This window comes from Mastigoproctus giganteus, chromosome 11 (genome assembly GCF_048544385.1).
Source record: "Mastigoproctus giganteus isolate SK-2022 chromosome 11, ASM4854438v1, whole genome shotgun sequence".
NCBI lineage: Eukaryota > Metazoa > Arthropoda > Arachnida > Uropygi > Thelyphonidae > Mastigoproctus > Mastigoproctus giganteus.
The window spans coordinates 159,841,022-159,865,317 of record NC_143585.1 but is presented as its reverse complement, the minus strand read 5'-3'; the positions used below and the strand labels follow the sequence as shown (position 1 = coordinate 159,865,317).

General features: G+C 37.9%; 1 protein-coding gene across 4 annotated transcripts in view; it reads left to right on the top strand.

Annotated features, from left to right (window-relative positions):
- The first annotated feature begins 3,127 nt into the window (after nucleotides 1-3,127).
- The window catches only part of Gmppb (GDP-mannose pyrophosphorylase B), a 243,518-nt gene continuing 222,349 nt past the window's right edge, over nucleotides 3,128-24,296 (top strand). For 2 of the 4 annotated variants that reach the window (XM_090385375.1, XM_090385372.1), the window contains exon 1: nucleotides 3,128-3,178. The gene's annotated coding sequence lies outside the window, so the exon portion shown is untranslated. The other 2 variants (XM_090385373.1, XM_090385374.1) reach the window with 2 other exon arrangements.

Genomic DNA, 24,296 nt, shown 5'->3' with positions numbered 1-24,296 from the left:
GCCAGAATATCAACAGTGGATCGACACTGACGGAATCCATACTGGCTATCGTTGATCAGACGGAAGGTTTCTAGGTAGTTTAAGAGTTGGCGGTTAATTGATTTCTCCATTACTTTAGAAAGAGTAGAAGTAATTGCAATGGGACGATAATTGGATGGGAGGGATTTGTTACCCTTTTTAGGAACTGGCTGGATATGAGCAAATTTCCAAGCAGAAGGAAAAACACCTTTGGAATAAGAAAGTGAAAAAAGGCGGCACAGAATAGGAGTAAGTTCAGGAGCACAGATTTTGAGAACAAGTGGAGAAATACCATCAGGACCTTGAGCTTTCTTAGCATCAAGATTCATCAAAATCCTTCTGATATCCTTTTGACGGAAGACCACAGGAGGCATTGAATGGAGCGTGTTAGGAATGGTGGGAGGTGTTTTACCAAGATCATTAATACATGAGCTCAAAGAAAAATGGGATACTAGCAGGTCAGCTCTATCCTTGGCTGAAGTGACAACAGAACCATCTGGTTTGGACAGAGGTGGGAGCAGAGATGGGCAAAAGTTGCGGCCAATAGCTTTGGCAGGAGACCAGAATGCTCGGCTACCATTAGGGCAAGAAGCAAGTTTTCTACTCTTATCCTGTTCAAACTCTAGTTTGAACTGATTAATAACTGCTTTACAATTGTTGCGAGCTTTGGTGTAAGCAGAAAATGAAACTGAAGAATTAGAAACAAGCCAATTACGATATGCAACGTTCTTCTCTTGGACAGCTTTAGCACATTTATTGGAAAACCAAGGTTTAGATAAAGGATGAGATTTTAAAGTGGAGTGTGGGATAAAGGATTCCATTCCTGCAAGAATAATTTCACTGACACGATCTGAGCAAACGTTGACATCAGAAGTTTTGAAACAGTAATCAGACCAAGGAAAAGAAGAAAAGAAGTCTCGCAGGTCATCCCATTTTGCATTCTTGTAATGCCAAACAATACGAGGTTGGGAATAGCCATGAGATAAAGGTTCCATTGGAGAAGAGACAATCACCAAGTTGTGATCTGAAGTGCCTAAAGGACCTCTCACTTCAACCTTTTACTTAGAAGGGTTGTTTGTGAGAAAACGATCAAGCGTATTGGCTGTATGATTAGGATTGTCCGGTATTCTTGTAGGTAAATGAACAATCTGTGCTAGGTCATTAGTAATTGCAAAAGCCTCAGCATCTCGACCTGCTGGGTCGGTGTGACTAGAAAACGGAAGCCATCTGGAGTTGTGAACGTTAAAATCACCAAGGAAAATTACCTCACTATTAGGAAAGTTGGACTGGAGAAAGTCAAGTTGCAAAGAGAGGAAGTCAAAGAGCTCCAAGTGATTAGTGGAGTTGGGAGAACGGTAGAGACAACAGATGAATTTGACACAATGAGTAGAGAGATTTTAAGCCAGAGAAGATCAAAGAGAGGAGATTCCAAATTGCCAAGTCTCTGACAGGGAATATCAGAACGGACATATGCAGAAGTACCACCTTTGAGGCGAAAGGAATCATACAGCAAATAATTTGGACATCTGAGATGAGCAGTAGTTGAATCAACTGATAACTGAGATTCAGTCAGAAAAAGTACATGGGGTTTGGAAGACTGCAAGTGGAAATGGACATCGTTGAGATTAGAATTGAGATCACGTATATTTGTGAAATGAATTAGCAAGTCATTGGGAGGTTTAGATCTTTTCGCAGACAAACTTGCTCTATTATTTTGACAATTCATGGTGTATTCAATAGTAAGAAAAAGTGGGTGGGACATGCTGTATGAAGTAATGAAATATTTGGATATGGCGTACATGTGGTAAGAATATACCCAGATCCTTGACATAACGTGGCCTCGACAATGCTCCCCGCATACCACTATTCCGACTCCCTCCAGTCACTATCTGGCATCGCTTCTCGGCCTTTTGGCTAAGATCAAAGTGTAGTCACTATCTGGCAGAGTAGAGGTAGCAAGATTATACACTAGCTGATCCGGAAGCTTCCTAGAGAGTTACCAATAGGTTCAGTCCGGTGTACTAACTAGCGGCCGGCCTGCGAACACCGTTTTAGAGCTGTACCCTCGAAATGTAAGGAATATTGGATCTCGCCACGACATTCATCATAACTTCAAAAATCATCAATCATACTGCATGATGGAAGAGATAGGGAAGGGTTGGCCGGAACTTAGCTCTAGAGACTAAACATGGGTTCCACCACTTCAAGCCTCCAATAAGCAAAGTGGTGGTATTTCACCGGTTGATGAGAGTCATCTACCACGTAGTGTAGAGTGCCTAATAAACATGGGTCCTTAAGTTAATCGTTTTCGAGGTATTGCAAATTTCTAGTTGGGATTCACCACTGACAAGGTGAACTGTACAGAGTTGGGATCCACCAGTGACTTGTTTGTTTAGGTTAAGTTATGCTTATTCTCTCCGTTTCCTCTCTCAATGGTCTGAGACGTAGCAAGCATACTAGTACTTGTCAAAGGATAGTCAACATAGAAAGAGGTTACAGCAACGAAAAGTATGCGGACACTTTCATGTCTATAGAGATGGCTGTATACAATCGGTTTTAAAATTAAGTAAAATGGAGATTATTGTCTGCAACTTACTTTTGCACTATTATTGCAATGAACAGCACTATTGGAGATTAACTGTGATTGTCTAATGTCCTTAGACCACAAGACGATCAGTCTCAGTTAATATTAAAGCGCCATAGAAGCTCTCCAACCGGGAGATAAAAATTATGAGACTAAGTTTTATGGGTGGGTCCTGGTTTTTTCCCAATTTTCTTCTTCACAGTGTGTTTTTGCGATTTTTGTTAAAATCCGAAAAACGAAAAATCTTTAGAAAGTTTCTCATTGTTTAACCCTGAAAATCTTGTTAAAATTCATTAAATTCTATTCACTAGTTCATAACTATTGAATAGCTATGACTAGTTATCCTAGTCACGATTGGAATGGCAATAACAGGTTGACTTAGGTTTATTATAGTGAATTATCCCTAAATGGATAATTCCTCATAATAAACCTAAGTTACGGGAATTAATTTTTTAATTAAACCAAGAGGTGGTCTTGGGGTTTTCTGGTAGAGGGCTATTATTGTTGCAAATCGTAATTTTTTGTGTTGTAACGTGCAACGTGTTTTTAAGCGTAGTTGTATAGCTGTTTAAGGAGGTTCGTTGAATGGATGGTTTTTTTTTTTTGTATCATTTATTGCCTTCTGTTTCAGAAATCCTATTCAGTTTTACAAGATTATTGTCCAAATAATTTCGCTCATTGTAACAGCAGTGGTGGTGATAGAAAGATATATATAATGTGGAATAACCGCAGTGCTGGAGCCTTCAAATTAGCAGAAGGTATTCTGCGTAAAATTAGCAGTAAGACTATGAATGTTACGAAAAGCAGAGAGTGCTGTGCATATCAGGCTTAATAATCAAATTTCAGAGGTTATATATATATTTTTTTAAATCCTTGGCGGTTTCCTAAATCCCTGAATGGTATTATTTGATTGATTTACCTTTTCTATTATTATCCTCAATATTTTATACACATTATGGTTGTAATGCATGATTGCTCTGCAACTGCACTACCCATAAATATTAGTTACAGTCGTTATAATTATTAACTTTCTTTTTTATTACTAATATAAATAAATATATATTTATGTGTGTAATGAGTTTTTCAGTGTAACTCTGTAAAGGAAAAGTTTAAAGAGGTATACAGTAGATGAAATTTAATAAATTATGTATGACAGATGCACCTAAAAGCGCAAAGCAGCAAAAAGTAACTTTTTGCTGCATTTTGACGGCTGCCCCCTCGTTAACGACGTTGAAATCATTTGAAGTACAGCACTAAGTATTTATAATATAATATTTTTGACTTTCTGTGTTGCAGGTTCCAATTGTGTTATTTTATGACTGCCTTTCCATTTTAGCTAACCCGTTGGTTGATTACAATACCTGCTGTTCTCTCTCCACACTAAAAGCATAACCTCCTATCTTTTATATATATATATATATATATATATGTATTGGAATTATGTCAAATGACGTTTAGATTTAAATAAATATTGGCTCCAGCATTAATGCTATTGTCTGTGGACAATTAGACATTATACATGCATGGGTTGTATATGTACTTAATTTATTTATACATTATTATTTTTAAATTATACTACCTGGGAGTGTCAGGTTTGTAGTGACCCCAACCAACCCGCTAGTTATATTTAAAACTAGCCATGTTATGGATAGCCTTACATATAAAAATATAAGATACATATAAAAGCAACTAAATTAATGAAATTTTAAAGAAAGCTGGAGAAATTGGCAAATGTTAGTAAAAATTAATGAAAATAAATGAAAATTAACATTCTTCCTCATGGTCCTACCTCTGCTACTCCTAAGGGGCTTTGAGCAGACACATAGGAATGTATTATACATACCCATTTCTGTAATCTCTATACCAGTTTTGCAGGTTAATTACTTGGTGGATAATTTGGAATTATAAGAGTAATCTTACTGAATATATGTACTTAATTTTTTATAAATACTAAATTTTAAGTGAACAGGGTGGCTTTCGTATATTACAGCAAACTGCAATAGGAGATTCAAAGCACTACGGGTATGTAACATTGAAAAATCATATCTCACCTCCATGTCCTGTGGTGGTCAGTCTGAAAATGTTAAATTTCCCGCCAAAGTTTAGTTTGATGTGTGTGTGGTACAATTTATTGTTATTCGTTATTTTTTTAGGAGCATTAGCAACTAAGGCCAAATTGCTCCAGGGAGATGTGGTGGTCATTCCCTGACCTTTCCGCATCCTCCGTATTTAGTGGGCACGGGCTCGAACCCCTGTCTAACCAAGAAGCGTGTGCTACGCGCTGCTGCTCCTGCCCATCTGGCTACGGAGGCGCCACAGTTTATTGTGCAGATGTACAGTTGATTCTGGTTATTTGTGACACATCGGGACTAGTGCATTTTGGCCCGATTAAGTGGCTGCCCCAATTATCCGCAGTTTCACGTAAATAGTTAAAAATACAATGTACCCCCCCCCCCATTTACAATTGGTTCACTGTATAATCAAATCACGTTACGATGGAGTCACAATTGTAAAGTACCGTTCACTATACGATGTGCAGTAAGTGCCGGTTTGTGAATTGAATTTTAATTCAATTAAACAGCGATTCTAATTAGCGAAAATAGGAGGAATATTATCCACAGGCTATAAAGTAAAGATATATTAAGTACAAATTTACCCTTTATTACCTTACCAATTAAACAATTAAATGATATGTGAAATTCGGAAGAATATAAGTGATAATCGGAATAATTAATATGTACTGCAATAGGTACATACTGACTAAACTAGTTGACATTTCTGTTCACTGTCATTTGTGGGTGGGGGTTAAAATTTAAAACAGTAAAAAGATAAGCAATCAGTAACAAAGAACACGGCACATACAAATTGCAAATAACACGATATGCGCAAGTGAGAACGGCGTAACAAATTAAGCAGCTTTAAAAATAGGAATGAAGAGAAGATTCTGAAAATTATTTTTTTTATATGTTTGAAGATTCCATTTCACCATAATACCCCACAGAATTCTAGCTGTTGGTATTATCGCAAATTCAATAAGATCGAGTTTACTATCAGTTTATGATAGATTTCACTAACACAAAAGCCCAATAAACAGGTGACTGTTAATTGTTTTATTGTTGTGACCTCCAGAAATCCGAACGAACTACATGGTACGGTCGGACACAATCGTAGGGTAATCTTCAGTGCTGCGGTCTCCTGCCCCGATTAAATGGCATTTTGTCCCAATTAAGCAAAGTAAACTTTGGCTATTTTCTCGATTGGGTACTGTTTTTTAAGATTTGCCCCAAATAAACAGCTGCCCCGATTAACCAGTGTCCCAAATAACCGGAATCCACTATACCAGGTTTTATCCGTGGCATGATGGTTAACCTTGCCGAAGGCAAAGTCTCATGCTTTGCATTCCTGAGCGTCACCCCATCTTTTCCCATTTTATTTTAATAACCATGTCAATTATTATCATTTATTTCCATCATTTTTAGCCTGGTTACATATCATATTGTATCTGCTTCCCACAATAATACACCCAGCTTTAAATTACAATCATTTCCAGCCCACGCCCACGTTCTTTCGTCTTCTCAACCTCCAACCCAAGCACAGTACTAAGTACTATGGGATTTAATACCTCTCATGTTTGGGGTTTTCATAAAAGAAAAAAAAAAAAATCAGTACATTGTGATCACTGTCACCCAGTGGTTCCTTTATCTGCAAATTCATAATGCATGAATAATCACTGCTGATAATCAGATCCAGATTTTACTCCCTCTGGCTCTCTCTTGAACATGCTGCTGTAGAAAATAGTCATCCAATAAATCCAAAAAAGTCTTACTAGTGACTAAGCTGCAAGTTCCAATCAATAGATGGAAAGTTAAAATTCCCCATTATAAGACATTCATTATTATTAGAAGTATATGATTTATTGGCCCACTCTATTTCTCTGCAAAACTGCTCATTATACTCATCAGATTCATTAGGCCTATCTCACACACACACACACCTACTCTCATTTTTCCTTTCCCAGTGCTTATGTCACACCAAACAGACTCAACATTGCATTGTCCGCCAACGTCAATTGGATGCACTTCTTTACATTTGATGTGTTTCTTAACTAACAGCATAACCTCTCCTCCCTTCCTGTGCATATTGTACTAAACTTAACAAGTACAGGTCACTGTTGAAAAAAAGCTGTGAATTAGGGTTGAATTTGAAAGTGTCTGCAATTCTGCCCAGACAAGATAGGAGGGAGTATATGATGAGAGCCTTGTCGATCAATTCGGCCCGGGAACGATTGTGCAAGGCTCAAGGGGTAGAATTTTTTTCAGCAGGGACTGTACTTGTTAACAGGAGAGACTGCTTCTACAGCGATGGGATACACTTAAATAGAAAGGGTGCAAGAATATTTGCTGATGCTATCGAGGCAGTGTTAGGTGGGTCGGAAAACTGCTAGCTTGTGGGGGGGGGGATACAAAGACTAATAGATTAACAGTAGCCACTGGCAGAGGTGAAAGTGATTCTTGCACTGCTTCTATTGGAATGAGCAGAAGCCTGAAAAACAAGATGCAGGATATTTCAGAGACTGCGGGAGTCATTGCGGTACAAGTAAACTTATGGGTTGTGTTAGGGTAGCTAAGAATAGAAACAGGTGCATATATACTTGCGTGTACACCGATGCTAGGAGTTTGGTAAATAATTTGATGAATTTGAGGTATTGCTCAAAGCATCAAAGGCGGATATTGTCGGGATATCAGAGACGTGGTGTCACACAGATATAAGGAATACAGAACTGGAATTTGGCGAGTACAAGGATAGGAAGGGAGGAGGGGTTATGCTATTAGTTAAGAAACACATAAAATCCAAGGAAGTGAAGCCAGTCGATATCGCTGGACAGTGCAGTGTCGAGTCAGTGTGACATAAGCATTGGGAGATCAAAATTGAGAGTAGGAGTGTGCTATAGGCCTAATGACTCTGATGAGTATAATAAGAAACGTTACAAGGAAATAGAGTGGGCCAGTACATCAGAGAGTCTTATAATGGGGGATTTTAATTTCCCAGATATTGACTGGAATTTGTGGGTTGGTCACTCACACACTAGCAAGGCTTTTGTGGATTTATTGAATGATTGTTTTCTACATCAGCATGTTTGGGAGGCAACTAGAGGGAGTAATACTCTTGATTTGATTATCAGTAGTGATTCTTCATGCATTAAGAATCTGCAGATAAAGGAACCACTAGGTGGCAGTGATCACAGTGTGCTGATGTGGGATTTACTCAAAGAGGTAACTACCATTAGGAGTAAAGGGAAGGGTTATTGCTCTCGTAAAGGCGACTACGATGGTCTGAGACAGTATTTAAATTCTATACAGTGGGACCAACTGAAGATGTTACCAACAGCAAATTCAAAATGGGAAGCATTCAAAGAACTTATCTTGGAAGCTGCTAGGCTTTACATATCAACTAAGAAATATTGTTCAAGGTTTAGTTGTAAATGGATGTCAGATGAACTAATGAGACATATGACAGAGAAGAAAAATGCATGGGATACATATAAATTAACACGTGACACAGAAGCCTATGATAGATACAAGTTGATCTGTAACAAGTTACAAAGGAGGTTAGGCAGGCAAAGGCAGATTACGAGAAATCTGTGGCAAGGGATGCAAAGAAAAACAGCAAAGAGTTCTTTACTGATGTAAACTCTAGAAGGAAGGGGATGAATCAGATTGGTCCACTTGATATTGATGCGTCAACTGTTGATGATCCTGCTCAGGTAGCTAACAAACTAAATGAATATTTTGCATCAACATTCACACACGAGGAGTTATTCAGGAAGGGGAATGCCAGAGGTGTATTCAACTCTGGCAGTAAGCTAGAGAATCTTGTAATAACTGAGAGTAAAGTGGAGGAGAAATTGTTGAAGATAAACACAAGAAAGGCACCTGGGGTGGATGGGATCTATCCAGTTATATTAAAGGAGGCAGCAAAGGAAGTAAGCAAACCCTTAGCCATAATTATGAGAGCTTCCTTGGACTCAGGGGAGGTACCCACAGACTGGAGATGTGCAAATGTGACCCCAATTCACAAAGGAGAATCAAAGGCCGACACAAGTATTTATAGACCTGTGAGTTTAACTTCTGTTCCAGGAAATTTAATGAAGGCACTGGTTAAAGAAGCACTGCAGGATCATCTAGACAAGACTTCAGTTATAGCTCGGACACAGGATGGTTTTGTTAAGTGGAAGTCCCTGACCAATTTGATTGGATACCATGATGCAGTCACAAAAGAACTGAATGTAGGGAATAACTTTGATATTATATACTTGGATCTTAGAAAGGCTTTTGATACTGTTGCACATGGAAGACTGCTGCACAAATTAGAGCAGTGTGGCATTGGAGACAAATTGCTGCTATGGATAAAGAGGTGGTTGAGGGGGAGAAGACAGAGAGTGGTAATCAATGGACACTGCTCATCATGGACTAATGTTATTAGTGGAGTCCCTCGAGGTTCAGTGTTGTGTCCATTATTGTTTTCTGTATTTATAAATGATATTGATGATGGTATATCAAGCTTAATGTCCAAGTTTGCAGATGATACAAAGGTTGGCAGGGTTGTCAAGGACACTACTGACACTATGCTACTGCAACAGGATCTGGAAAGGTTGAGCAGATGGGCTGAGAGGTGGCAAATGAAGTTTAACATTGACAAATGTAAAGTTCTTCATATGGAAAACAGCAACCCCAGAGCAACGTATCAACTCTGTGGTACTACACTGACAGTGGTAGAGAATGAAAAGGACCTGGGGGTAATTGTGCAGGCAGATGAAGTTCTCTGTGCAGTGCAGACAGGCTGAAAGAGTAGCTCATGGTGTCTTGTCAATGATATACAGGAATTTTTCTAGCAGGAATAAGGAGGTGATTATTCCCTTGTATAAGGCAATGGTCAGGCCACACATTGAATACTGTATACAGGTCTGGAGGCCTCATTTCAAGAAGGATGTAGAGCTGCTGGAACGAGTACAGAGAATGGCAACAAGATTAGTGAATGGAAAAAAGGGGTACTCTTACGAAGAAAGGCTTAAGTTTTGCAAATTACAGTGTCTGGCGACTAGACACCAGCAAGGTGATCTGATAGAGATGTATAAAGCCTTGAATGGTTAGAGCATGCTCAATGCTGATGGGAGTCTTCTTCCTCTTGCTCAGAATAATCATGTGAGAGGGCATAAATTCAAATCGAGGAAAGACTTATGTAGGATAGATGTGCCTTTAGCCAGCGGGTAGTTGGTTGGTGGAACAGACTTCCATCCCTTGTCGTGGAAGTTGATAGCCTAAATAAATTTAAGGCTCAGCTGGACAGGTATTTTGAACGAAAGGAGGGGTGAAGTGGAAGTGGGTTTTTTTTTTTTTTTTTTGGCTGATGTTGCATAAGCTTGCTTTCTTGCATCATATGCCTCTCCTAATGCTAATTCCAATTCTGCACTGCTTATATCTGTGTGACACCACATCTCTGATATCCTAACAATATCTGCCTTTGATGTCATGACTAGCACTTCAAGCTCATCAAATTTATTAACTGTACTTCTAGCATTGGTGTAGATGCAGGTATACATGCAACTGTTTGTATCCTTAGTTATCCCAATGCAGGCCATGTATTTATTTGTTCCATTTTGACTTCCAACAGTCCTGGAAATCTTCACTGCCTTGCTTTCCATGCTGCTGCTCATTCTAATAGAAGCAGTGCAAGAATCACTTTTGCCTTTTAGTCTGTGTATCTCCCCTCAAACTAGCTGTTTTCCTGCCCACCTAAACACTGCCTTGATAGCATCAGAAAATATTCTTGCACCCTTTCTATTTAAGTGTACCCCATTCCTGTAGAAGCAGTCTCTCCTGTCAACCAGCACAGACCAGGCTGAAAAAAAAATTCTACCCCTTGAGCTATGTACAATCTCTCCAGTGTCGAATTGATCAACAAGGCTCTCATCATATACTGCCTTCTATCGTGTCTGGGCAGAATTGCAGACACTTTCACATTCAACCCTAACTCACAACGTTTTTTCAACATTGACCTGTACTTGTTGAGTAAATCTGCAGATCTCTTACTCTTAATATCATTAGTTCCAATGGGTACAACAGTTATCAACTTTTGTGCCCTTAAAAGATGATATCTGCTCTACAACATCATCAACCTTTGCCCCTGGCAGTCATACCCTGGTCCTGTTCCACCTATCCTTCTTGCATAATATATATTCCTTGTCTCCCTGACAATAGAGTCACCAACAATAACTAGTTCCTGTGGGACCAGCACATTCTGCCTTGGAGATTGCCCTCGTGTTGCCCGATGCATGAGCCACACATATTAATTTCTTTGAGGGCATTTACCCTATGCCTCAAGCTCTCACAGACGTTCATCAGAACCCTGAGTTGGCACCTAATTTCTTGACAATCTAGGCATCTAGCAAACACAAAGACATCCTCCTTGGCTAGATAATGTCCCGTTTCAGAAATTTAGAAAAGGTCCATTATAGAAAGGGTTTCATTTGTGCTTGTCCCCCCAGGAACCTAACCCCGACGTAAATCGAGGGCTACCTGTATATATATATATATATATACACAGCAATACCTCGCATTGCACTGATAATTGGTACCGAAACTCTTCTGTGTTATGTGAAACCGTGCCGATTGAGCTATAATTATAATGTGTTTTAATTGAATGCGTACCAGAGAAACAGTCTATAAACAAATTATAATAAATTTATAAACAATTTGAGCTTGATAGCCCATTAAAGGATTTGAAATAAAAAATATTGCAAAAATTTTATTAATGAAACGGTAACATCATGAAAGATGAGAAAAAAACCTTTATTGTTTATTTTGGTATTTCAGTAATGAAGTCATCTCTTCTTTTTTCCGGCATACAAGCCTTTGTAGCATCGAATCCCATCTTGTAAAATTTTACTTATTTTAATGCTACGTTCAACATTCAGATCTCCATTCATAATCGCCTTGCAGGCATGTCACCCCCCCCCCCCGAAACACTTTCTCCAAAATTCTTTTGTGCCACTTCAGTGTTATCCACTTCAGAATTGTTTTTCTCTTCTTCATATGTAGTTTGCTCATCAATTTCAAGGAGAGTTTCGTTATCTAAGTCATTTCCATGTGATTCAGTGCAGCCACATACATTGGCAGTGTTTAAAGTTTCGAATCCCAAGTCTTTTCCGATCTTCACAATGTCCTCGAGATTTGTCTGAACTTGCAATTTAAAACCAGTGAAATCATTTGCCAAATGGGTTGAAACGTGCTGCCAAACAGAACGCATGTTATTTGCAGTGATTTCTAGCCAAGATGCAGATTTATTTTCGATCGTATTTAAAGGGGTAAAAAATAAATTGAAATGAAAAGTTTGAAAAGCTATCACAGCAGGATGGAATTAAGAGTACTGAACACTGTTGCATGTTGCCGCTGACTGCCTGAGGGGAGCTTTTGGCACATGTGCATGTGAGACAATAGAGTTACCACCACAGCATATATGTAAGCGTACCTAGGCTATGACAACGCAGCATATGTCTAGGCTATTTTTTTTTTTATGAAAACCCCAAACACGAAAGATATCAAAACCTATAGTACTTAGTACCGTGCATGGGTTGAAGGAGAAGTATGGGGGGATGGGGATGCCGGAAGCTTTGCTCTAGAGACTAAACATGGGTTTCACCACTTCAAGCCTCCAATAAGCAAAGTGGTGGTATTTCACCGGTTGATGAAAGTCATCTACCACCTGATAACATAACTCATCTCAAACACAACATAGTAATAGTAACAGTCATGGTAACAGTAATGATTAATCTATAAACCAACAAGCAAAGTTGAATGAGTTTTAATATGTACAGTAAATTTTCGGCTTAAACTTAATTGAAAACCATTATAGTTGAAACCCATGCTGTTTGAAGCCATGCTAAGTGAGGTATTGCTGTGTATAGTGACCCCAACCAACCCACTAGTTATATTTAAACCTAGCCCTGGTATGGATAGCCTTACATATAAAATATAAGATACGTATAAAAACAACAAAATTTATGAAATTTTAAAGAAAGCTGGAGAAATTGGCAAAAGTTTTGTTAAAATTAACGAAAATTAACATTCTTCCTCATAGCCATATCTCTGCTACTCCTCAGGGGCTTTGAGCAGTCATATAGCCATACTAGAGGAATATATTATACATACCCGTTTCTGTAATCTCTATACCAAATTAATTACTTGTTGGATAATTTGGAATTATAAGAGTAATCTTATTGAATAAATGTACTTATTTTTATATAAGTACTTAATTTTAAATAAAAAGGGTGGTTTACTTATATTACAGAAACTGCGATAGGAGATTCAAAGCCATATGGGTATGTAACAGATTGAAATATTATAGTACAGGCGGGCCTCGATTAACGCAATTAATTCGTCCCGCTAGCGCATCGCGCAAAACGGAAACGCGTTAATCGAATATAATAACCAATAGGAAAAATTATAATTGGTCCCTGACCTTCTGGATTGTGTCCATAAAGAATTTTAAAAATACCTTTTAAATAACTTTTTAACTGTATATAATGTAAAAGATAATGAAAATAATTATGGAATTAAATGTTTATTGCATAAAACAGCGGTTCTTAAACTGTGCTCTGTGGAATATTTTAAATTTTCGAGGGAAACACAGTGATACTCGACATCTGTCGGACACCGTGCAAACTACTAGCTCGAGGTAGTTCACAGTTTCAGCATTTCTTATTAAGTTGTTTGGACCTAACTACTAAATGAAACTGTTAGGTATTTCTTTTGGTCTGGGTGCGCCTTGAAAAAATTACTGAGACATTAAAGGTGCCTTGAACTGAGAAACTTTGGGAACCTCTGACATAAAATACACAATGAAGAAATTACTGTTGCGGAAATATTTGAACAGTGTTGACTTTCTCTTTTCATCAATCAATTTCTGATAGCCGACAACAATCTTCTCTGGGCCCCGGCGAAATAAATATCGCAGAGAACATCAAACCTTTTGTTTGCGGTTCTATGCGATACGAAAGATTTCATCTAATTCTTTTACTGTTATCTCCTTTGTGGTAACATTTTCATCTGGCTCATTTAAAAATTTGAATTTTTAAATGCAAGTCTGTATTGACTTTATTAGCAGGAGACAAACACGTCTTCTTCCGATGGTTGATGGAACACACCGAGGCGGGCAGCAGGCAAACGTTTGTTTATTGATTGTGCGACTCACGGCACGATTCAAATCTTTTTCAACTATCGCATAAAAAAAAAAAAGATTTGCGTTAACTGGAAATTTCGCATCGTGTAAAGTGAAAAGTGGTATCATTTTTCAAATAGCGTTAACTGAATATCGCGTTAATTGAACTTGCGTTATGCGAGGCCTAGCTGTATATCACCTCCATGTCCTGTGGTGGTCAGTCTGAAAATATTCAATTTCCCGCCAAAGTATAGATTTTATGTGTGTGTGGTTTATTGCGCAGTCGTATCAGGTTATTGCACAGTAACTGTATTTTTTATACAGTTTATTGTGCAGTCGTATCAGGTTTTGACCGTGGCATGACAGTTAACCTTGCCATAGGCAACGTCACATTCTTTGCATTCCTGAGTGTGGGCTGGTGTTGATTGTAATTTAGAGCTTGTAGTATTATTGTGGGAAGCAGATACAATATGATATCTAACCATGCTAAAAATGATAGAAATAAATGGTAATCATTGACATGGTGTTAATTAAAATAATGGAATCCAAATTAAATATTATAACTATCAATATCACATATGCAAAATTTATCTCCTATAACAGACAGTACATTGAATATATTAGAAATAACCACATCAGCAATGTATACACATATAACTGCAAAAACTTGTTCACTAGTATATCACACGACAATTTGAAAAAAGTACTATCCGAATATTACATAGAATATCAAGATAAACTAGGATGTAAAAAACAGTACTGGAAAGACTTTATCAACCTTAATGTGAAAAACAATTACATATAGATGGGCAATAGCATCTATGTGCAAATAAGAGGCGTGGCTATGGGTTCAAGTAATTCATGCTCCATAGCCAACCTCTATTTGCACTTTTATGAAAATAAATATAAAGAAGACATCACATACTACAGGTACATAGATGATATACTAGTCATCAACCATACAGATTTCGACAACATAGCTAAAAAAATCTATCCCGAAGATTTGACTATAGAAATAACTAACACAGAAAGCAACCTACAAGCCACCTACCTAGATAGTCAAATCACAATAACAAACGATTTTTTTACACCAAACACTACGATAAAATAGACCTGTTCGGCTTCTCAGCAATTAAACTAACTAACTGGGAAACTCAATTAGCCAAAAATATACATGGAAACGTTATCAGAAACCAAACAAACAGAATTATACTCATATGCAATAGCCCAGAAAGTATATTAACAGCTTTAATAAAACTGAAAAATACCCTTATCAAAAACAAAATACCTGAGAATTACATCAGACACCATATAAATGTAGCCGCACAAGCTAAACTCATACAGCAACCAACTCACATTAGTCCTGATAGTATCATAGAAAAAAATTTTTTCCACGGAACATAAATAACTCTAATTCGAGCTATAATGTGGCCCTCATTTGAACCCTAGGTTAATTGTGCATAGGTGTGGCTTGACACCTATCCGCACGCTACCTGGATGTCCAAATTCATAATTCCCAACAAACAAATTTATTAATACTAGGAATGTAAATACACAGGTCTACATCACCATACAGGTATAATGCATTTCTACTAAATCTATTGATGATTGGTATATCAGGCTTAATGTCCAAGTTTGCAGACGATACGAAGGTTGGCAGGGTTGTCAAGGACACTACTGACACTATGCTGCTGCAACAGGATTTGGAAAGGTTGAGCAGATGGGCTTCGAGGTGGCAAATGAAGTTTAACATTGACAAGTGTAAAGTACTACATATGGGAAACAGCAACCCCAGAGCAACGTATCAACTCTGTGGTACTACACTGACAGTGGTAGAGAATGAAAGGGACCTGGGGGTGGTGGTGCAGGCAGATATGAAGTTCTCTGAGCAGTGCAGACGAGCTGCAAGAGTAGCTCATGGTGTATTGTCAATGATATATAGGAATTTTTCTAGCAGGGATAAGGAGGTGATTATTCCCTTGTATAAGGCAATGGTCAGGCCACACCTAGAGTACTGTATACAGGCCTGGAGGCCTCATTTCAGGAAGGATGTAGAGCTGCTGGAACGAGTACAGAGAAGGGCAACTAGATTGGTGAATGGGACAAAGGGGTTCTCTTACGAAGAAAGGCTTAAGTTTTGCAAATTACAGTGTCTGGAAACTAGGCACCAGCGGGGTGATCTGATAGAGGTGTACAAAGCCTTGAATGGTTTGAGCATGCTCAATGCTGATGGGATTCTTCCTCTAGCTCAGAAAAATCACCTGAGAGGGCATAAATTCAAATTGAGGAAAGACAGATGTAGGATAGATGTGCGGAAATTTGCCTTTAGCCAGCGGGTGGTTGGTGGGTGGAACAGACTTCCATCCCTTGTCGTGGAAGTTGATAGCCTAAATAAGTTTAAGGCTCAGCTGGACAGGTATTTCGAACGAACAGAGGGGTGAAGTGGAAGTGGTTATTTTTATTTATTTATGTTACTTTTTTTTTTTTTTTTTTTTTTTTTTTGGCTGATGCTGCATAAGCTTGCTTTCTTGCATCAAATGCCTCTACTAATGCTAATGCTAATGCTAGTAGTGGCATGTGATGCAAGAAAGCAAGTGTATGAGCTTATGCAGCATCAGCCAAAAAAAAAATCACACCATTCCCTCCAAATGCCTGTCCAGTTCCTCCTTAAATTTATTAAACCTATCAACTTGCACAAAGACAGATGGAAGTTTGTTCCGGCAATTAACCACCCGCTGGCTAAAGGCAAATTTCCGCACATCTATTCTACATCTGTCCTTTCTTAATTTGAATTTATGCCCCCTTAGGTTCATAATCTGAACAAGTGGAAGGGTCCCATCAGAATTCAGCGTGCTCAACCCATTCAAGGCCTTATACACCTAAATCAGATCACCACGCAGGTCCTAGTCTCCAGCTGCTGCAATTTGCAGAACTTAAGCCTCTCTTGGTAAGAGGATCCCTTCATTCCCCTCACCAATCTTGTTGCCCTTCTCTGTACACGCTCAAGTAAATCTACATCCTTCCTAAAATGAGGCCTCCAGACCTGTACACAGTACTCAAGGCGTGGCCTGACCATTGCCTTATACAGAGGGACAATCACCTCCTTCTCCCTGCTAGCAAAATTCCTATATATCATTGACAAAACCTCATGACCTGCCCTGGCAGCCTGTCTGCATTGCTCAGAAAACTTCATATCTCACTGCACAATTACTCCCAGGTCTTTTTCATTTTCTGCCACCTTAAGTGTAGTACCACACAGTTGGTACGTTTCTCTGGGGGTTACTTCTACCCATATGTAGTACTTTGCATTTGTCAAGGTTAAACTTCAGTTGCCACTTCTTAGCCCATCCGCCCAAATTATCTAGATCCTGTTGCAGTAGCACACCGCTATTACTGTCATTAACAACCCTGCCAACCTTTGAATCATCTGCAAACTTCGACATTAAACCTCATATACCTTCATCAATATCATTGATAAATATACAAAACAACAGTGGACCCAACACCGAACCCTGTGGGACTCCACAAATAACATTAGTCCACGAAGAGCAGCACCCATTGATTACCACCCTCTGTCTTCTCCCACTTAACCATCCTTTTATCTATTGTAGCAACTTACCCTTAATACCATTCTGCTCCAATTTGTGCAATAGTCTTCCATGCGCAACAGTGTCAAAAGCTTTCCTTGAAATCCAAATATATCAAAATTATTTTTTGCATCCAGTTCCTTTGTAACTACATCATAATATCCTATCAAGTTTGTCAGACAAGACTTTCCCTTAACAAACCCATGCTGTGTCTGAATTATTGCTGCAGTCTTGTCTAGATGATGCTGCAATGCATCTTTAACCAGTGACTCCATTATTTTACCCGGAACAGAAGTTAAACTAACTGGTCTGTAATTACTCGTGTCACCCTTCGATTCCCCATTGTGAATTGGGGATACATTTGCACATCTCCAGTCCGTGGGAACCTCCCGAGTCCATTGATGCTCTCATAATTATGGCTAAGGGTTTGCTTAGTTGCTTTGCCGTCTCCTTTAATATAACTGGATAGATCCCATCCACCCCAGGTTCTTTTCTTATGTTTAACTTCAACAATTTCTCCTCCACTTTGCTCTCAGGTGCCTCCGTAGCCAGGTGGGAAGGAGCAGCAGTGCGCAGCACACGCTTCTTGATTAGACCGGGGTTCGAGCCCGTCACCACCAAAAACGGAGGATGCGGAAAGGTCAAGGAATGACCACCGCATATCCCAGAGCAATATGGCCTTAGTTGCTAATGCTCCTAAAAACCAACCAACCAAACAAACAAACAAACAACAACTTTGCTCTCAGTTATTACAAAATCATTAAGCACCCTGCTACAATTTGATAACCTTCTGCCATTTTCAAACCTTAATAATTCCTCATGTGTGAATGTAGATGCAAAATACTCATTCAGTTTGTTAGCTATCTGAGCAGGATCATCAACAATCAAACCATCGATGTCAAGTGGACCAATCAGATTCATCCCCTTCCTTTTAGAGTTTATATAAGTAAAGAAATCCTTGCTGTTTTTCTTAGCATCTTTTGCCAAGGATTTCTCATAATCTGCCTTCACCTGCCTAACCTCTTTTGTGACCTGATTACAGACTAGCTTATATCTGCCATAGGCTTCTGAGTCGTTTGATAATTTATATGCATCCCATGCATTTTTCTTCTCTGTTACGAGTCTCATTAGTTCATTAGATAACCATTTTGGCCTAAACCTTGAACAATATTTCTTAATAGGTATGAGACCTTTAGTAGCTTCCACGATTAATTCCTTGAATGCTTCCCACTTAGAATTTACTGTTGGTAACATCATCAGTTGATCCCACTGTACAGAATTTAAAAACTGTCGGAGACCACTGTACTCACCCTTATGGAAGCAAAAACCCTTTCCTTTACCCCTGATGGTAATCAGTACACTGATCACTGCCACCTAGTGGTTCCTTTATCTGCAAATTCTTAATACACGAATGATCACTGCTGATAACTAGATCAAGAGTATTACTCTCTGCCTCTCGAACATGCTGCTGCAGAAAACAATCATCCAATAAATCCACAAAAGTCTGACTAGTGTGTAAGTGACCAACCCACAAGTTCCAGTCAATATCTGGGAAGTTAAAATCCCCCATTATAAGATATTCCGATTTACTAGCCCACTCTATAGATATATTGTATCTGCTTCCCACAATAATACAACAAGCTCTAAATTATAATAAACACCAGCCCACTCTCAGGAATGCAAAGAATGTGACATTGCCTACAGCAAGGTTAACTATTACGCCACGGTCAAAGCCTGATACGATTGCACAATAAAATGTACCCCACACACTTAAAATCCAAAGTTTGGCTGGAAATTGAATATTTTCAGACTGACCACAACAGGACATGGAGGTGATATACTATGATATTTCAATCTGTTACATACCCATAGGGCTTTGAATCTCCTATTTCAGTTTGCTGTAATATACGTAAACCACCCTGTTTATTTAAAATTAAGTACTTCTATAAAAATAAGTACATTTATTCAATAAGATTACTCTTGTAATTCCAAATTATCCACCAAGTAATTAACCCAGCAAAACTGGTATAGAGAATACAGAAACGGGTACGTATAATACATTCCTCTAGTATTATGTCTGCTCAAAGCCCTGAGGAGTAGCAGATATATGGCTATGAGAAAGAATGTTAATTTTCATTAATTTTCACTAAGTTTTGCCATTTCTCAAGCTTTCTTTAAAATTTCATTAATTTTGTTGTTTTTATATGTAAGGCTATCCATACCAGGGCTAGGTTTAAATATAACTAGTGGGTTGGTTGGGGTCACTACATACCTGATGCCCCCCAAGTAGTACAACAATTTAAAAACAGAAATGTATAAATAAGTTAAGTACATATACAACCCATGCACATGTAATGTCTAATTGTCCACAGACAATAGCATTAACGCTGGAGCCAATATTTACAATACTTATGCCATTTAATATTTAAACCTAAATGTCTTTTGATACAATTCCACAATATATATATATATATATATAGATAGATAGATAAATAGATTATTATCAGGTGGAGGTGCTGAACTGTGAGGTGTAATTACCATGGAAAAATTGAGAACACATGTATGGTAAAAACAGAATACCTGAAATTAAAAAAAAATGAAAGTTTAAAATAAAATAAAAAAATGATAGTAATAATAATATATTTTTCTATATTTCATTATGGTTTCCGGTTGTTTCTGCTATTACTAGTAGTACCATAAACCAGTTTAATATTTTTAATTTTTTTAATACTTTTTCTTGTTTGCTAACACGTTCAGAAATTTCATTGCATCTTATTTTTATCAATATTATATATATGTGTGTATGTATATATATATGTGTATGTATATATATATGTGTATGTATATATATGTGTGTAGGCCTCCGTAGCCGAGTGGGCAGGAGCGGGAGTGCAGTAGCACACGCTCTTTGAGTAGACCGGGGTTCAAGCCCCTGCCTGCTGAATACGGTCGATCTGCCAACCCGCACTGGACCAGCGTGGCAGATTATGGTCCATTTCCCTCAGCATGAATTGTTGAGGAGGCTTCCATCCTGCAGTGGGTTGATAATGGCTGCACTTTACTTTTTTTATGTATATATATATATATGTATGTGTATGTACGTATATAGATTTCTTATCAGTTACAGAGAGTACAGTATAAATTTAAAAATACATCATACTACGGAAGTATTAAACATCAGTACGGACCAAAGCCTATATTTCTTATAATTAAGATAGCACTATGAATACTACAACGAAACAGAGATAAATGCTGTACGGGTACCACAGCATAAATTGCACTCTGTACTTAGACATGACCACACAGGAGCCGAATTTTCCTGAAAATGGTCGCATAGCGTTCAGTGCCGCCACACCCCATGTGAATACATTGAAACACCAAGGAAACATAAGACATAAATGCATTTCATACGTTGAAGACTATATAGACAGTCTACACCTATAAAGTCTACTAAAATTTAAGGAATGTAACAGTAAATTACGTAAAACGTGCCCATACATGCATAGCCAGCACAGCCATAACACAAAAATTTCACCGATATTTTTGTCACACAAAAGGAGTAATATACCTGATCACATGTAAAGAATGTGGCATGCAATATATAGGGCAAACCAGTACTGAACTACACATAAGACTAAATCTGCTCTGATCACAGATAAGGAAATATGGGGAAAATCCCCCAAAGACAGAAGTAACACAGATACAGACAAATACACCAATGAAATAGAGCTAAGACACTTCCAAGAGCACAATTTTATCAACATCTCCATAACCATATTAGCCATCATGGAAAACACCAACAAAAAGGAACTACTAGAAGATCATTTTATTCTTCAATATAAATCCCTCTACCCTTATGGGTTGAACAATAGGTTCAATGGTAGGAACTTCACCTACTCCAGTTATAAGCAATTTTTCAATTAACAAAAAACATACAGTAATGGATTGAGAAATTATAAAATTAAACAAGAATACAGTAGCTACAATAGGACAAGACCCTGAGATATTAACAATTTTGAAAAACTCCTCACAGAATGGAATACAGATCTCATTAACGTAAAAAAGCATATATAACACCCTGTTTGCACTAAAACATAGTAAGCTAAAAGCCCTAAATAAGTTATACCACAAGATTTCTATCAAAAATATACATCTTAAACACACTTCAGAATAGGATTAGTATACCCTTAAAATACAACCAAAGAGTATTGCATAATAAAATTTCTAAATTGGGTCTACGACTATGTTAATATCAGAAATATCATGCATAAAACTTCTGTCCAATAAATAATATCAGTATAGAAATCAGACATATATATGACAGACCCATAGGGATGACTATCTATGACTATAAAAACACAATAGCCAATATGGACACTGCAGATCAAACCCTGTTTCTGTCATGAAGAAAAATACAAAAATTATATAGATTCACATCACAACTACATACTTACCAGCGACCTTAAAATTACTAAAGACAATACCCTACAAGAAGTGATGGACAAAGGAACAAAATTCAGACCCAACTCCAAAATTTGTTTAAAAAAACATGTACACAACTCCTTTAATATGGATCTATTGCAATTCGCTTACAAAACAGTATACAAATACAACACCCCAGTGGAAGCGTTTCAAAGATGGATTAATATTACCTCAAAGCTTATCTTAACTAGATTCAGAGACATCATGACACACTAATATGATCACAAGATATACGATTTAAAAAGTATTAACAAAAAATCAAAAACCTACAAAATAAGTTCGTTATCACCAATACAGACAAAGCTAATAACAACTTCAGCATCATTTGTAAGAGATTCTGTATAGACACCTTAAAACAGGAATTGGACCACAGTGACACTTATAAGTTCATCAGCTCCACCCCAAATCAAATTGACCCCCAAGTTAATTGTGCACAGGTGAGGCTCATCACCTATACGCACGGTATCTGGATGTCCAAACCCAAATCCCACTAGCAGAGTTATTAGCACCATGAATGCAAATAGACTGGTCAGTACAAGAAACCACAGAGTTAAGATTCACAATGAAGGAGACTATATATATTTGTAAATAGTTATCAGCGCCTCCGTAGCCAGGTGGGAAGGAGCAGCAGTGTGTAGTGCACGCTTCTTGATTAGACCGGGGTTCGAGCCCGTCACCACCAAATACGGAGGATGCAGAAAGGTCAGGGAATGACCACCGCATATCCCGGAGCAATATGGCCTTAGTTGCTAATGCTCCTAAAAAAAAAAAAAAAAAAAAGAAAGAAGTAAATAGTTATCCCCAAGGGCATATACAGGGCCGTCATTCCTTAGAAAAGTGTTGCCGGGCCGCACACTACAGATAACATTATTAATTTTAATATCTGTCATTTTTATTTATTTCTATTATTTCTTATTTTAATATCTATCATGTCAATTTATTTCTATTATTTCTCATTTTTAGCTTAATTTAATGCATTAAACATAAATATCAAAATTGAATCATATTGTTTCTGCTTCCTACAATAATACAAGCAAAAATATACAATTTTCCCAAGCTTTAAATTATAATTTAGCATCCAGCACACTCTCAGGAATGCAGAGCATTAGATTTAGCCTACGGCAAGGTAAACTGTCATGCCACGGATAAAACCTAGTACGTCTGCGTAATAAACAATATTACACACACAAAACCTGAATAAAACCTAAAATGAATGAGCAGCTGCCTGGAAAACAAGATGCAGGGTATTTCAAAGACTGCTGGGAGTCATTGTGGTATAAGTAAACACATGGGTTATGTTAGGGTAGTTAAGAATAGGAACAGGTGCATGTATACACCAATGCTAGGAGTTTGGTAAATAAATTTCATGAATTTGAGGTGTTGGTCAAAACATCAAAGACAGATATTGTTGGGATATCAGAGACGTGGTGTCACACAGATATAAGGAATGCAGAACTGGAATTTGGGCAGTACAATATGTACAGGAAGGATAGACAGGATAGGAAGGGAGGAGGGGTTATGCTATTAGTTAAAAAAACACACAAAATCCAAGGAAGTGCAGCCAGTCGACATCGCAGTGTCAAGTCAGTTTGGTGTGACATAATCACTTGGGAGATCAAAATTGAGAGTAGGAGTGTTTTATAGGCCTGACTCTGATGAGTATAATAAGAAACTGTACAGGGAAATAGAGTGGGCCAGTAAATCAGAGTCTTATAATGGGGGATTTTAATTTCCCGGATATTGACTGGAATTTGTGGGTTGGTCACTCACACACTAGCAAGGATTTTTGGATGATTGTTTTCTACATCAGCATGTTCGGGAGGAAACTAGAGGGAGTTAATAATCTTGATCTGATTATCAGTAGTGAGTCTACATGCATTAAGAATCTGGAGATAAAGGACCCACTAGGTGGCAGTGATCACAGTGTGCCGAAGTGGGATTTACTTCAAGAGGAAGGGTTTTTGCTTTCGTAAAGGTGACTACGGTGGTCTGAGACAGTATTTAAATTCTATATGGTGGGACCAACTGATGATGTTACCAACAGCAAATTCAAAATGTGGAGGCATTCAAAGAATTAATCTTGGAAGCTACTAGGCTTTACATACCAACTAAGAAATATTGTTCAAGGTTTAGGCCTAAATGGATGTCAGATAAACTAATGAGACATGTGGCAGAGAATACAAATGCAATGGATACATATAAATTAATGGGTGACATGAAAGCCTATGATAGATACAAGCTGGTCTGTAACCAAGTCACAAAAGAGATTAGGCAGGCAAATGCAGATTATGAGAAATCTTTGGCAAAGGATGCAATGAAAAAGAGCAAACAGTTCTTTACCTGTGTAAACTCTAGAAGGAAAGGGATGAATCAGATTGGTCCACTGGATATTTATGGTTCAACTGTTG